Genomic DNA, 15,965 nt, shown 5'->3' on the forward strand with positions numbered 1-15,965 from the left:
ACATATCTGTAAACCTGTATTCTTAGTTTCAGTACCAGATAGTATTTGCCATCCTTTAGACAGCAGAGTTGCATACTTCATCAAATGAATTAAAGAATTTCACCGTTCTTAAATTAAAAGTTGAAAGACCTATACTATTGTAGGCAATTTAACTGAATCTTTCTACTGTAGCCCAGAGAATATAATTCTTTTCATGCTTCTTTTAGGTCTGTTTTAACATAGAGATGAGTTAGAATTGAAATACTTGCTAACAGATAGGCAGCTAACCTAAACCTCCAATTATGTAGAAAACTTTGGGTTGAACATTCAGTACTGTAATTACCTCAAAATGACTGGCTGGAGCTGGACAAAATGCTTTCTCTGACATTTAGCTTCGGTCTAGAGAATGAAAGAGAAATTAAATCCCACCCACCCTTCCCCAAGTGTGGGAAGTGGTATCAAAACAAGAGGAATGAGACAAAAAACAAACTCCTTTTTAATTTTACTGTAGGTTTTTTCTCTTTTAATTGATACTTTTCTCAACTCAGACTATGTGAAGCAACTGGCACATGGCATATAATTTACTACAGTATTTAATTAAACACTTTGGCAAGTACCACAGCATTGTGTGAAAGGAGGAAATTAAGAAACAGATTATGAAAGAAGAATCTGAAGATTCCTAAATTTGTACTTGTATTGAAACAAAGAAAACAAAGTACATTTTCTGTGATAAAGACTTTTACTATAGTGGAGTGACATGAGTGAAAAGACCACCCTTTAGAGATGGCTATTCTTAAAATGGCAAATACAGTTGGTAAGATACCAGACCTAGTTCTGGTCCATTGGGTAGAAGACTGGAGTGAACTAAATACCCCTACAAACCCCAACACCAGCTGAGGAAAAATTCACCAGGTAAAGGAACTGTGAAACACGTTCATTTTTTCAAGGATCCCATGCAGTCTGAGCATGAGAGGGGTAGAGAGGGCATGTTACAAGCAGGGTCCGAGCACATGTTGCTGATGAGATCCCGAAGCAGTGGTGCCACCCATGAATAGGCAACCCCACAGAACTGATACATTATTCTATGGACCATTCCAGTTCTAGATGCAGCTGAAGAACAGAATGGAGGATCCATAAAGGTGCAGCACAAAATTTAATCTGGTCTGTCTATCTCAATCACATATGTTCCCCCATAAACTAACATATAGAACTGGTTGGACCCAAGGCAAGAAGTCTTAGAAAGACCTAATGAAGGTTACTCACTTTTTCTTTTTATAAGAAAAAAAATCACCTTCATAGTAACTGACCCCTAGAGGCATGTTTCTCAGGGCAATTTTCTTTCCAGAGCTCCTAATACAGCAGCTAAGCCTAAACATTCAATCTAGCTGTTGGTAAATTTCAAAGAAAATATGGTATTGTAGCAGGGCACTAAGGTGCCTGCTACACGTAGAGCGGAGATAACTACCCAGGTGCAGGTTGCTAGGGCAACCAGAGGGAGCTAATGACCCACGCCTGCCAGCAGTCAGCTGACCAGAAGGAGCAGGGCCTGGCTCACATTTAAACCCCAGGGCTGAGGCCAGGCCGGCAGTCCCCAGCCAGCAGCCAAGAGGGAAGGAGATCTGTCAGAGTGAACAAGGAGGAGAGGCTTGAATGTATGAGCAGCTCCTGATACTGGTGAGGGATGGAGCAACCCTGGGGTGGCTTGAATGTTATTTTAGACAGACAGCTTGAATTTATGTTATAGCCCAGGGGCTTGTGTTTTGTTTGCTGTTTAACACTGGTGGCTTAGTTGAGGCTATTAGGGGTGGAGGAGGCCTCATAGGGGGACCATGGTAGTGCGCCGACCCTGAGTGCCAGGGCAGGCTTGGCATTGGGGGTGGGCCGACCCTGAGTGCCAGAGCAGGCTTGGGTCATGGTAAAGGGGTGGTTGGAGCCACGCATAGCCCATAAGGCTGGGATGCACAGAAACACCCATTACAGAACGGGGCCAGTGTATAGCAGGAAACTGTGTCCAAGAGGATGGAAAGGCAGCCTCCCTATTATATATTTAACATCAAAGATGTGGTGGGCGAGAATTGAGGGTGCTTTTAGTCTAACTTGGCACAGTAAGGGGGCATTAGGGGAGATCATGGCGACCCCTAGGACGCCATCCTGTTACAGGTATTTAGGAGTTTAGATTTTTTTAAGAGACTTGTAAATGTGTAATTAATAACTTGAAGTGCATTTAGTATATAAAAACTAAAGATTTTGTTTTATTCAACAAAAATAATACTGTTGAATCACCACTTCTATGAGCATATGATACTCATCAATTGGGGTCAGAAAATGATTTCCCTCCAAAGTCTAGTACTCCATAACTAGTCGCAGTGCTGGAGCATCTGAAGAAGCCTCAGTTGGCTATCAGTGAGAAGATACTAAAGAAGATGGATTATTAGTCTTCTCTGGTACAGATTTTTTTTTTATTTATTAATTCACAAGAAGATTAAGGCCCCATAGAACACCAAAAAGAATGAAAGTTTATGAAAATGTCTTGAGAATAACTTAAGGGGTGGGAAGTGTTTTAGCAATAGAAGAGTCAAGGAATGTGCTGATCTGGTTATTTATTTAGGGAGAGACAATAGATCAGATTCTTAGTTGGTGAGACTGATGTCACTGATGCATAGCTGTAATGAAGCTCTTCCTTGTTACATCAACAGAAAACCCATTCTGAAGAGATTTTACAATAACTGGGAGCCTAAACTTGAGATCATAATGTTACAACCTGATTCAGTATCACTGTCTGTGGTCACTGATCTGCTGCAAATAGATTTCAAGTGCTGGGACTTGCATACTTCCAAAGTCGCTAGATTTATAGAGCCTAATCACCAGGGGGGGTTGTTTGTTTTTTTTTTTTTCTCTGATTCCATAGTGCCTATTCTTAGGCTCAGAATTCTTGCCTTATGCCTTCTTCTGGAATATGGCATGGTGCTTTCCAGCTACCCCAAATCCTGTAATTGGTGTCTAAGACTATCCAAACACCCATCCTATTTCTTAGCAGGTTATAGGGCCTTGTTACACTTTACACTTTGGATGTGTTGTATTCGCATTGTACTAAGCATTAATATGACTTGGAAACTTTTCTGAGCAGTCGCACATTGATGCTTAGTACCATCTATATTTTTGGTCCTAGCCCTGGGATCCCACTGAAACTGTAGTAAGGGGGCTGTTTTATTAAGCACTTACCCTCCCCAACCCTCCTGAGTGTCCCAGTGACATTACTTCTATGGAGAAGTCTGACATTATGTGTTAGGTAATTCAATTTGGAGATACTCCTTGATGGAAAAGGCTTAGTTTACTATGCTACAATGTCACTTAATATGTCCTTCACTTCTCGAATACTTGGCCATCAGTGTTGTAAATGCAGTTAGCATGTGCTGTGTGTAATGTGTAACAACACTGATTACACACACTTCCCCCAGAGATTCACATGTGCTTAGGGTACCCTGAACTTCTAGTGAACTCTTTCAGGGACACCATAGGTGGAAAACAAAGTGCACAGGCTTTGCAAATGAATTTCTTCACCACAGGAACTTTATTCTTTAAAACACTTCAGAGTGACAGATGTTCAAAAATAACAATAAAGCCAAAAAAAAAAAAAAATAGCTGTGCCCTGTCCTAATTTAAGCATGCACCTTCTCGCAGCCTGAGATTTCTCAGCCTTATGGTTTTCTTGATCTTGCTCCCTCCCCCACCTTTCCCTTCTCTTTCCTCTTCCCCTTTCCCTTCCCCTTCTCCCTCCACTTCTCCCCACTCCCTTGGTTAAGGGAAACATCTAGTCTCTAAGTAGAGTCTGTCTGTCATATACTCTCGAAATATCCTATCCCTCTCTCTTAGTAAGGTTGGCCCCACAGAGGGCTGCTGTGTAAGGCTGTGAAGCTTTGGTAGCCGATTCGATTCAGAGGAGACTTGACCCGATTTGGCTGCCGAATCTCCAAATACGAATCAAACCAGGAGACCCATTAAAAAGTCCAAATTGAATCGGAGACCTCCTAATCGATTAGGAAAAGATTTGATGTTGATTTGGAGATTCAGCCATAGACTAATGCTGGACAGGACAAAGCTGCCTCCAGCTGGTAAGTCTGTTGTGGTGGGTGGGGTGGGGGGGAGAGAAGGAGCATGGCGGGGTGCAGATCAACACCCCCACAGTGAGGGAGGAATTGGGGCTGGGACTCGGACTGGGGTCCGGCAGTCTGCTGCTTACGTGGCAACTTGTCCAGCAGCTCTTGCTGCTGCTGCTGCTCCTGCCACCAGTCCAGGAGGGCATGGGGCAGGGGTGTGTGGCCCAGGATCTGTGTGGGGCAGGTGGGGCCGGGGTTGTGCCAGATGGAAGGCAGAAAGCTCTGGGAGCAGGGGCTATGCCTCTGCCTCCCACTGCTTGCCCAGCCAGTGTGGGGTCAATGCAAGATTGAGCCACTGCACTGCCTCCAGGCAAGTGGTGTTCAGCGGCAGGATGCGACCCAGCCTCTCCACACCTTCTGGATGAGCAGCAGCTTCGCCCCGGCTGGGCGAGTGGCAGCAGGTCATGCGGGGGCGGGGGGGGTGGGCATGTGCCTCCAGATCAGGGCAGGGTAGGTGGTGGAGCAGGAGCTATGGTGGGGCTGCAGTGAGTTTTTGGGTGGCATGTGTCCCCTCCATGCCCTGCTGCTGCTCACTCAGCTAGGGTGAAGCTGCTGCTTGTCTGTGAGGCATGGGGAGGCCAGGCCAGCTCCCATCACTGAGCGCCACTTGTCTGGAGGCAGCAGAGGGGCTCAATTTCATGCAGATCCCACACCAGCTGGGCTAGCAGTGGGGAGGCATAGCCTCTGCTCCCAGCACCTTCTGCCTTTTGCCCAGCACAGCTCCAGCACTGCCTGCCCACCACAGATCCTGGGGTTCCAGCATGCCTCTACCCCATGCCTTGAACCAGTGGCAGGTGCAGCAGTGAGAGCCACCAGACAAGCCGCACACTAGAAGGGAGGAACAGGTTGCAATCGGACCTAGACAGGTTACAGGGGTGGGCAGATGAGAACAGGATCAGTTTCAACACTGACAAGTGCAAGGTGCTACACCTGGGGAGGAAGAACCAGCAGCATACCTACAGGCTGGGGAACTCCCTTCTCATCAGTGCAGAGGCAGAAAAGGATCTTGGAGTCGTTATTGATGCCAAAAAGAACATGGGCCGACAGTGTGGGGATGCGGTCAGGAAGGCCAACCGTAACTTGTCATGCATCCACAGATGTATCTCAGGCAGGTCCAAGGAGGTGATCCTCCCCCTCTATGCAACACTGGTCAGGCTGCAGTTGGAGTATTGCTTCCAGTTCTGGGCACCGCACTTCAGGAGGGATGTGGACAGCATTGAGAAGAAGGGCCCAAAGGAGGGCCACTCGCATGATCAGGGGACAGCAGGGCAGGCCCTACGATGAGAGGCTATGGGACCTGAACTTGTTCAGCCTCCACAAAAGAAGGCTGAGGGGGCATCTAGTGGCCATTTACAAACCAGTCAGAGGGGACCAGCAGACATTGGGGGAGTCCCTGTTCCCTCAAGCACTACCAGGAGTGACAAGAAATAACAGTCACAAGCTGGCAGAGGGTAGATTCAGGCTAGATATCAGGAGACGCTACTTCACTGTCAGGGCGGCTAGGATCTGGAACCAACTTCCAAGAGAAGTGGTGCTGGCTCCTACCCTGGGGGTCTTTAAGAGGAGGCTGGATGTATACCTTGGCGGGGTCGTTTGACCCCAGTTCCCTTTCCTGCCATGGCAGGGGGTCAGACTTGATGATCTGCTTAGGTCCCTTCTGACCCTACCAACTATGAAACTATGAGCAGCTCCGAGACTGGTGGTATACAGCAGTGCAAGCTGCCCCACCCCCTCCATGGCCAGGGTTGCAGTCTGGGTGGCAAGTCCCACTGCTGGGTTGTGCTCTGCAGGGCAGGCAGAGCCAGGGCTGCACTCTGGGAGGCTAGCCTCAGTTGTCAGCCATGAGGCTGTGCTTTGTGGGACACGTGGAGTCAGCACTGTGCTCTAGGTGGCTAGCCCCAGCCGCAGGCTGGATCGTAGGCCTGGCACCCCACAGAGCACAGCCTGTTGTTGAGTGGCTAAAGCTAGCTTGCTAGAGTTCAGCCCAGCCCAGCCTGCCCCACACAGATCCTGGGGCACATGTTCACTCCCATGCCCTCCTGGACCAGTGGCACATAGCGGTGCGCAGTAGCAGGAGCCCCCCTCCTAAGTCCTGTGTCTGCCCACCCTGGCTGGGCAGCTTGTCCCAGCCCCAATCCCTCCCTCACTGTGGGGCATTGATCTGCCCCCCTCACTCCCCTTCCCTCTCTGCTCTGCCCACTGCAACAGACTTACCACCTGGAGGCAACTGTGTCTGGCATCAAGGACTGCTGCCTATTTAGTCTATGGCTGAATCTCTGAAAAGCGCTGAATCTTTGGATCCAATTTTGCCAAATCGAATCAGGACAGTGATTCGAATCAACAGATTGAATTGCTGTCCCTCCAAACTGGCAAAGTCCGAATCAAATACTTGTTGCTTTGCACAGGCCTACTGATGTGTAGGGGCAAAAACATTATTCCATGGGGGTGTATAAGCCTGTCACTGAAGATCATGCAAAGTGGCTTCCTTCTGACAGTGCCAAGCACCTTTCCTTGTAGTATGGTTGTTCAGAATGCAGTACAGTACATTCTGCATTGAGAAGTTTAGGTCTGTATTTATAGTACAAAATGGAGCTCATAATTTGGTAGAGATGTACATTCTAATACAAAGCCTTTCTGACCAATGTATCTGAGGTAATGGGAGAAGTAGTATACTTTGCTACAGCTTGAAGTCTCATGAAAGTTGGAAACTGAAATAAAATTTTTGGTGTCACTGAGCTAAGGTAGGGAAGGGTGAAGGGTAGTGAGGTATTGATGATAAAAGAATGTATGTGATAGGGAACTTTTTGAAATGTAGTTTAGCTTGTGTGCTTTATTTATTTATTTATTTTTTTTTGCTATTTTATATGCTGCTTACCCTTAGTATTTCCTGTTACTATGTTTTAAAAAATATTTGCAAAATGTTTTAGTCACTATTGCTTTATCACTTTCCATCAGTATGCTCTACAGTTTTCAAATGTCCTCTAAAACGGTTCTCTGTTTGAGACTATATTCTCACTTTTTCCTTCTCCTTGACTTAATCACTATTTTATATTGACAACTGAGTAGCAAACTGCTTTGGCTTAGATTTAGGAGAGACAGATCATGTTCTCTATTATAATGTTTAGTGGTCTAATTCATAAAATAAGTATTTCTTAGCGCTCCCTTTTTTAACAGTTCAATACCAATCTATAGTTCATTTAGCACAAGAGGACGAAAGTAGATGGTGGCCTTTGCACTTGATAGCAATATTACTGTTTTCTTAAGATTTGTCAACCAGAAATGATGATATGATATTATTCTGTAATTGGTGGAATTTTGGTAGCCAATATCTTAGGGAGGGTGGGTACAGCAGAGGCAAAACCGTGATTGCAACACTGTCTTTATAAATTGCTTTTTTCATAAAATGCAACCAAGTAGAAATTCTGATGGCCTGTGATTCATGTAGCCCAAGATTTTGAACGTGGACACTGACTTTGTGTCAGGTCAAACCACTGATTTTTGTGGTTTGATTTGCTCTGTAGTGATATGAATGGGAATTAAACAGGAAGATGAGCCTGAGTTAATAATATTTCATATATTTACAAAAGGAAAAATAGTGGTGCTGACATAGGGCAATAATTGATTAATACAACAGGATTGGTTCACAACTCTGTGCTATTGATGTCGACGGGGGGAATTTGGTATAGCATAATAATGAATCATACCCAATGTGGGTGAATTGAATTCCTGTTTGGAACATACAGACATACTATGGGCATATGTCCTAATTTATAAAAAATCAATAAAATTTGAGTTTATTCCAGGGGCTACCTTAAGATTTGTGCTGAGTCTTGGTACTTTGTCTTGCCACATATGCTCATAATTACACAGCCCTAAATAATGCTGAAATCCTCTGCCATGTGAAGAGAAAATATCAGCCCCTTTTATATGTAATGTATTTGTGAATGTATATGGGACTGACTGACTTTGAAAATACCATATGACAATGAACTATCTGCCATCCAAAGGAAACTGTTCTCTCACATTAGTTTGTAGCCAAGCAATAGAGAAGAGACTTGAAGCCATGAAAGATAGTCATCTGACAGGGGGCAATGAAACCTTAAAAATGAAAGAGAAGTGACCAGAGGCAGAAAAAGATAACACTGGGGACAGAATGAAGAAAAGAAACTCTTGGGATCCTGACAGGAGACTGGCCAAAAGGCTTCTGTAAATAAGGAAACTGAGCCAGGTTTTTTTATGCAGAATTTCTTGTTCTAGTGGACTTTGTGAGTGAAGTGCCAATGGACTGGAGATTCCCTAACAAAATTATGGTGTTCCTTGCTTTAACTGACATGCAGTCCCTGAAGAAGACTGATTTGAATGGGTCCACAACTTTATTGGAAGGCTGAGTGTATGCAAGAGTTATTGGTGAGGCTCCACAGACCTGCAATAGGTTTCAGAGATGATGCAGTTGGTCGCATTTCTCATATGGAGTCCTAGATGGAGTGTTCTAGAAATTGCTGAAGAAAACACTACCTAGACTCTCCTCAGATCCAAGCCAGCCAAAAGTATGTGGTACCCAGTGAGTGGAAGAACAACACAGTAGCCTGTTGATTGTCCACCAAAGGGAGAGTCTCATAAAGGTTGAAGCAGGAGGCAAATAGTATGAAGCAAATCTCCTCCTACAGGAGACATCTTAAATTTACTCCGCATATCACAAAATCTAGGAAGACAGTAGGGCTTTCATATCAATCTGCTCCAAAAATGAAGAGCAGAAGGTTTAACTTTAAAATGCTTTTACTTAAAGGTGATAAAAACCCGAGACTGTACCAGAGTGGTTCTCAGCTTCTTTTAGACATGAGACACCTCTGCATAGACTTGAGACACCCCTTGGAAAATGCAGAACAAATCTCCTGTTGCAAACAACTCAGAAAGACAACAGGTCAGAATGTTTTTAGCACTAACATTGTGGGCATGTACAGACATTACATTTAGACTGCTCTAAATGAACATATATTGATCTAAAACCCTAACAGTACAGAAGTTCAGCGCATATAGACAGGTCTAAAAATGGTGTAAGCAGCCTTAAACAGACCTGGTGCAAGGTACACTCAGTTCAGATTGATTTAGGTTAGACTGATGCATCAAACTTCCATACTGTTTCCCTATCAATTCAATTTAGACTGCTGTCCTAAAGTATCCCAGCCTGCTTTGTGGCCCTCCCTACCCCTCCCTTGCAGGGAGGTGCACTGGTGCTTGGCTCACTCTTAGCTGCTCTAAGTGCCAGCAAGCTCTGCACCCTGGCTGCCCCAGCTCCAAACAAGAACAGTCCTTCTCCCCAGCCTCAACTCCTGCCTCTAGACATATGTCAGCTGTAGGCAGGCAGTGGAAGGAAGGCAGGCATCTGTGTCCCCTGCACAAGTCCTATGATTTGGACATCCCTGTGCTATGCCCTCGCACCCCCAGCACCCTGTCCTGAAGCACCCCACTATGACATAAACACAGATGCCAACACTGAACCCAGGAGAACCCCCATGCTTGGGCATAGGCCTATAGACTGCAATTTGGCACCTGCACACCCCATTTCAGAGACCAGATAGACTGAGGTATCCTGTGACCTAGACCCCAGTATAGACAGCCCTTCCACTTCTGAGCAGAAGCCAGTGTGGGCAGCAAGCCTCTGGTGGGTTGAGGTGGTAGGGGGCAGAACATCAGGACTGGTCCTGCATTGAGGTGACCCTGTGACCTCTGTGGCTCAGTAACTGCTGGCAGGTATGGGGCCATGTGCACCTGAGGTGCTGTAGGGGTTTTTTGGCCCAGAGCTACAGGGCCCTGGAGTACTACAGCTGGGGGGGGGGGGGGAAGGAGAGGAACTGAGTATCCAAGCCAGGGCAAGTAGGTGGATGCTCCTGGAAACTTCAGGAGCAGTTGGGGTGTAGCCAGCTGCCTCGGTATTACAGGAAGAGGACACTGGAAAGTACATCAAGTCCAGAGAATTGTGCAGGGTGAAAAGCAGGACATACCGCAGCTCCTGGGTCTGCATGCTTGGGTGTGGATGGTGGGTCACCATGACAGGTTGCAGGCAGGCCAGGACAGAGGCACTTGCAATTAATGAGGGAGGGCACTCACTCTGGGGCTCTTCTTGAAACCTTAAGGCAGGTCACTGGGGTGGGTCTGCAGAGGTGTCCAGGTGCTTGGCAGTCTCCAGAAGCTGAGGGATCTTGCAGGGCATGCTGGCAGGTATGCTGGAGCACACCCCACCTGTGGGCCTTGGTCAGCACAGGCTACCTGTGTGCCCCCCACTGCCAGGGCAAACGTGTATACTGTTTGCTTCCAAACTAAACTAGGCTTCTTACAGAAAACCATGTAACTTGGATTGATTCCTCACCCTTCTTTTTGAAGGTCTGTATATGGCCAGAGTGGCACACTGCAGAATCTCAAAGCACCCTGATTGGAGATCACTGCTATAGCATAATGAAAAGTGATCATCAAGTGTAATTTTACTATTTATAAAAGAATGTCTAGTATATTATTTGCTTCATTCCTGAGCCGGTTTCGTTCTTAGTAAATTGTTTGTATTTGAGTCCAGTCCAACATCTCTATAGAAAAACCTTAACTGACAGTTTGTAGTTATCCACAAAGTACAGCACTGTAATAATGGTGCCTTTCATCCCAGGATCTCAAGAGTTTTATCCATATTAAATAAGCCTTTAAGATAAGAAGCAGCCTTTTCAGAGGTAGGTAAACTGAAATGGATAGAGAATAAGTACACGTGGTGAAAAACATCACAAGTTATCAGTTTATAGATGTTCAATGCTGTGATGCCATTTTTGGAAATGCCAAATCTGAAAATTAATAGATGATTTTATCAGGAACTGATAAAATATAACTTGTCAACATGTATTTTGTGGATCAGAACATTTATTTGCTACACGATGTTCCTTAGAATGGCATCAAAATAAACACTATCTTCTTATAAAAATCAAATTTAAATGCTTCTTAAATCTAGTAAGTACTTACTTGCCAAGATTTTTATATATTTTGCAGAGTACTCCCAACAAAAATGTAAAAAACCAAAATGTCAGAAACCATGTTTTTAAATCTTTGAAAGAAGTCAAGAATGGTGAATATATATATTTGCCCTCCATAATTAGTCAAACCAATGATTCATCAGAGCTGGTGTTCTGTCTCTAAGGCTAGGAACAGAAATTACACATAAACTGGTTTAAGTGATCAGAAACTGGTTTAAACCTGTAACAGAACAAAAGTTCAGTGCACATAAGCCAGTTTCAACATGACTGAAACTGATTTAAGATAAACCATGTTGAATGAGGATAGGTCCTATGAGGAGAGACCCTATGAGGATAGGCCCTATGAGGAGGAGCTGGGCTTGTTCAGGCTGGGCAAGAGGAGGCTGCGATGTGACTTGATTAGCCACCTACAAGTATGTTAGAGGGGAACACCAAAATCTGGGGGAGCAACTCTTCAAGACGGCACCCCTTAGGGAGGATGAGGACCAATGGTCACAAACTAATAGAGGGAAGATTCAGGTTGGACATAAGGAAGAACTTCTTCTCTGTAAAGGTAACTAGAACCTGGAATACACTCCCTTGGAGGTATTCAAGAGGAGGCTGGATAAGCACCTCTTTGAGCTAGTTTGAGGTCATTATAATCTTGTCTGTGGACTTGATCTTATAGGTCTCTTACAGTCCATTGACTCTACAACTATGTAGTATCAAACTTAACTGATTGAGGTCAACCTGGTTTATGGAACTTCTGTCCCAGACCCCTTCCTGGTTTCAGTTAAATCAGAGTCCCCCAGAATCCCAGCATGCTCTCCAGCCCTGGGCTGGACTGTGCTGTTTGCTCCTGAGAGCAGGGCTGGCCCTGCCCCTCTGCTCTCTAGCCAGAGCAGGGGTGGTGGTGTGGCCAGACACCTGCCAGCCATGGCCCTCTAAGGCGAAGGGCAGGGAGGAGTTTGTTTCCTTCACCCTCCCCTTTCCCCATGGGACCCCAGCTGGGGTCGGCCTGACTGGAGTGCAGCAGCTCCTGTCAGGGTCCCTCCCTTCTTGCTGCTCCAGGGGGAGTGGACAGATGCCAGCTAGCATGGCCCTCCTGAGGCGAAGGGGGCTGGGAGGGGGTTTATTCCTCTTTCCATCCCCTCTCCCACCAGGGGTCCATATCTGGGGTCTGCCTGTCCTGACTGCTGCCTCTGCCCTTTGCCCCCAGCTGGGGTCCCCCAGGGAGGGCAGGGGAAATAAACCCCCTCCCTGACCCCTTTGCCTCAAGTGGCCATGCTGGCCAGTGTCTGGCCATGCCCCTATCCCTGCCTCTGGAGCAGCGATACGGGAGGGCCCTGACAGGGGCAGCAGCCTCTGTCACAGTGTCCTGGGGAATATAAGCCTCTTCCTGGATCAGGGGCTGTAATGCAGGTGGAAGCAGGGTGGGCAGAGCTGCTGCAGCCTGCATGGGGCAAGTGGCAATGGCGGGACTCAGAGGGGTGGCTATGGGAGCTAAGCCAAATTTTGGGGTGGTCATAGTCCCTGCTCCCCCACCAGCACCACCACTACTACTGCTTGCCTTGTTCAGGCTGCAGCAGCTCTGCCCACCCCACTCCTGCCTGCAGCACAGCCCCCATACCAGGAAGAGGTTTGTACTATCCGGGACACCATGACAGGGGCTGCCTGTCACCTCTGTCCCTGGAGTGGCAAGGCAAGAGGGACCTTGATATGGGCTGCTACCAGCTGGGGTTCCTGCAGGTCAGGGTGAAGGTTTAAATCCCTCCCCAATTGTACTCAGGCCTGCCAGGGCCAGGGCCTGGCCCTGCCCCATCCCTCAGCTCAGCTTCAGAGAGGAGGACTCACTCTCGTGCACACAGCTTCTGGCCTGAGCCACTGAAAGAGAGTGCCTGCATTTCCAGAATCTAAAATGAGTGTCTATTCACTTGCTTGCCAGTTTAATCTACACAGGTTACACTAACCTGCAAAGATTGAATCAATTCAGGCTCGGATTTGAACGTCTGTAATTAGACCAAGAGTAGCCAATACCCACTTAATTTTATAGGATTTGGGAAATAAATACAGTCTTGTTGAAGTTTTCTGTAAAGATCCTACTTCTACAGCCAGCTGCAATCACTGACATTTATTGAGCATAGTCAAAGATGTCCAAGAAAAAAGGTAAAGTTGGTATTGGTAACTGCTTCCATAATTGCTCTTCAGAAGGAAAAACATATAGAGAAACATAAACAGACAGTCTATAAACTATCTAATACAGCATAGGGAGCAACTGATCTTAAATGATTCCCTACCTAAAAAGAGGTGATAATGATAATAGTTATATAGTGATTATAATAACTGAAAATAGACTCTAAGGATCCTCATAAGCTTTTCTATGTAATAGCATATGCAAATTTTTGTTCATTACTCAGAGCAGGAAATCCAGCCATATTCTGTTAGCACACAGAAGAACTGCACAACAGGTTTGGAAAAGAAGCAGAGAGAACAACACACATTAATCATCCTCTCTAACTGTCCACTACAAGCATGTAATATTCAAACTGTGTAGGAAATGAAATGTCAGTTATAAAAGCTAGCTCATGTCATTCTGCAAATAAAACTGGAAAATGGTGCAAATGAATGCATTGAGTTACAATCATTAACTCAATTAACTAAGAGTGTTCATAGCAAAATATCTTCTTATTCAAATCATTAGTTTCACTAATATAAGGTTAGAGTTCACTTAATTTTATAGGATAAATGCTGTCACATCTTCAATAGTGAGATAAAATGATGATGAGCTTCACCTCACAATTTTTTCCTCATTCTGTTCCTCTTGTTGGAGTGGCTAAGCAAACCTCAGTTCTGACACTCAATATGTCATAGAGGGCATTCAGAGGACAAGGAGAGACATGAGACCCAGCCAGGAATACTGCATTTATCATTGCCCCTAGACTCATATCTCTGCAGCTGGGAGTCCCCCTCTGGAAGCAAAAGAATACATGCAGTCTTTGTTCACTCCCCAATCATATGAGCTTAGATGTAGGAGAGACTCTAGGGCTAAATCAGCTCAAGGGGAGAGGCCCAGGTGGCAGAAGCACACACAGCAGCTGTAAGGGTGACCTCCAACACTGATAATGTCAAGAAAGAATTTTCTATAATTTTATTTCAAACCTTTTCACCTGCTCACTGGGTATTTGCCCTCTGCTAGCCTTCAGCTTAGCCTAAGTCCACTTGTATCCATGCAATATTCTTTCCTTCTCTTCCTTGCCCCATCTCCTTGGTGCTCCTTTTCTGTCCTTCTGTACAAACTCCATTACCTAATTAAACCTAATTACCATAAAAAGTGCAAATTCAATTGCAGGCCACTAACACAGTTCATGCTACGTAAGTGCTATTCCTTCCCCAAACTCCTTCATTGTTTTTTTCTATATACACTCTCTGCTCTTCAGGACAGGGACTGTTCAATCCTTGGCACAATGGAACAATGATCTTGAGTGGTGCCCTTCACGACTATCTTAGTACAAATAATAACTGGAAATACTCAACAGAAAAGTACTTCAATATGTTACCCCAAGAAGAGTGATTTATTATATAATTGCACCAAGAATGATTTATTTCCAATTGGATGAAGGTAAAAGAAAAGAGTCATGCAATGAGGTGGTGTGAAACTAAACAGAATCTGTAAATCAAACCTAAATTACACATCCAGTGAAAATGGAAGCATGAAACAGCAAAGGCAAATCAGAAGCAGCTCAGTCCAGGTGGTTTGCAGGCAATGCACTGACTGAGACAAAGCCCCCCCCTACATATTACAAGCATTGTGCATTTAACTGGTTAATTATGCAATTACCTGAAGACCAGCTACTCTTGCAAAGTAGCTATCACACAATAAAAAGCTCTAAGCGGCTCTAAAGTTAGACCTTGAAAATATGTGCTAACTTGATAGCTGGTTCCTACTGAGCTTTAGTTTGCACGTATAGCAGGGTCTCCCCGGCTGCTGGCAGCCCCATCAACTGACAGGGCTCCCAGCCACAGGGGTGCACCATGTCTAACAAAACCCCCCCAAGCCCTAGGAGATCATCATAGTGGGGAGCCTCTGGCTCCAGAGGTGTGTATGGGACCCCTGTGTCTGAAAGCCCCTCAACTGGAGTGCATGGGGCTCCTCCTGCACTGGCAGTAAAGCATGATGTCGTCTAATGTCCAATCCCACAGTTGCGTCTCCTGCCATCCACGTGTGGCATGGAAGGAGGCGCAGTCATGTGAATCATGCATTAGATCCCACCCTGCCTTTATTTGCACAAGTAGGGAGGGCTAAAGACCCAAACTGCTCACAATACGCTAAAAATCATCTAGATTCACTCTGCTGCAATTTCTGAACAAGTCTTTAATTTCAGAAGAGTGGGAACTGAGGGAGAAGAAATCAGTGGTCAGCATTTAAGGACGAGACCAGCAAATAACAGAACTGTAAAAGACATAAAATTAGCACTAACAGGAATTGTTCAGGAAGAATATGGACAAGGTGAAGACGATAGTCTATAACATACATTTTCAGAAGTACTATGAAGAAGATTAAAGCCGATAAACTATAGATTGAACAGGAAAACAGGAAACCACCAGCAATGAAATCTAATGCTAATAGCTTTGAAACAAAATGGAGAAAGGCAATGGAGGGTGAAAGGCAATGAATTAATTAATTAAAAAGTGAGGATTAAGATAACAGAAAAGAAGCTTCAATTCAACAATAACTGAGGGGAAGAAACAGAATGTAACTGCAGAAAGAGCTGCACTGATGAAAGTTGTGTGTGAGACAGCAAAGGATATAAGAAGAAAAAGGAAAAAAGAAATAAAACAG

At 45.3% G+C, this 15,965-nt stretch overlaps 1 long non-coding RNA gene across 1 annotated transcript in view; it reads left to right on the plus strand.

Annotated features, from left to right (window-relative positions):
- Positions 1–1,516: 1,516 nt before the first annotated feature.
- LOC132248568 (uncharacterized) overlaps positions 1,517–15,965 on the plus strand; it is a 56,495-nt gene continuing 42,046 nt past the window's right edge. The window contains exon 1 of the long non-coding RNA XR_009459802.1: positions 1,517–1,653. This is a non-coding gene — a long non-coding RNA (uncharacterized LOC132248568). The remainder of the gene's footprint in view (positions 1,654–15,965) is intronic.

Source organism: Alligator mississippiensis, chromosome 2, assembly GCF_030867095.1.
Source record: "Alligator mississippiensis isolate rAllMis1 chromosome 2, rAllMis1, whole genome shotgun sequence".
In the NCBI taxonomy this organism is placed as follows: domain Eukaryota; kingdom Metazoa; phylum Chordata; order Crocodylia; family Alligatoridae; genus Alligator; species Alligator mississippiensis.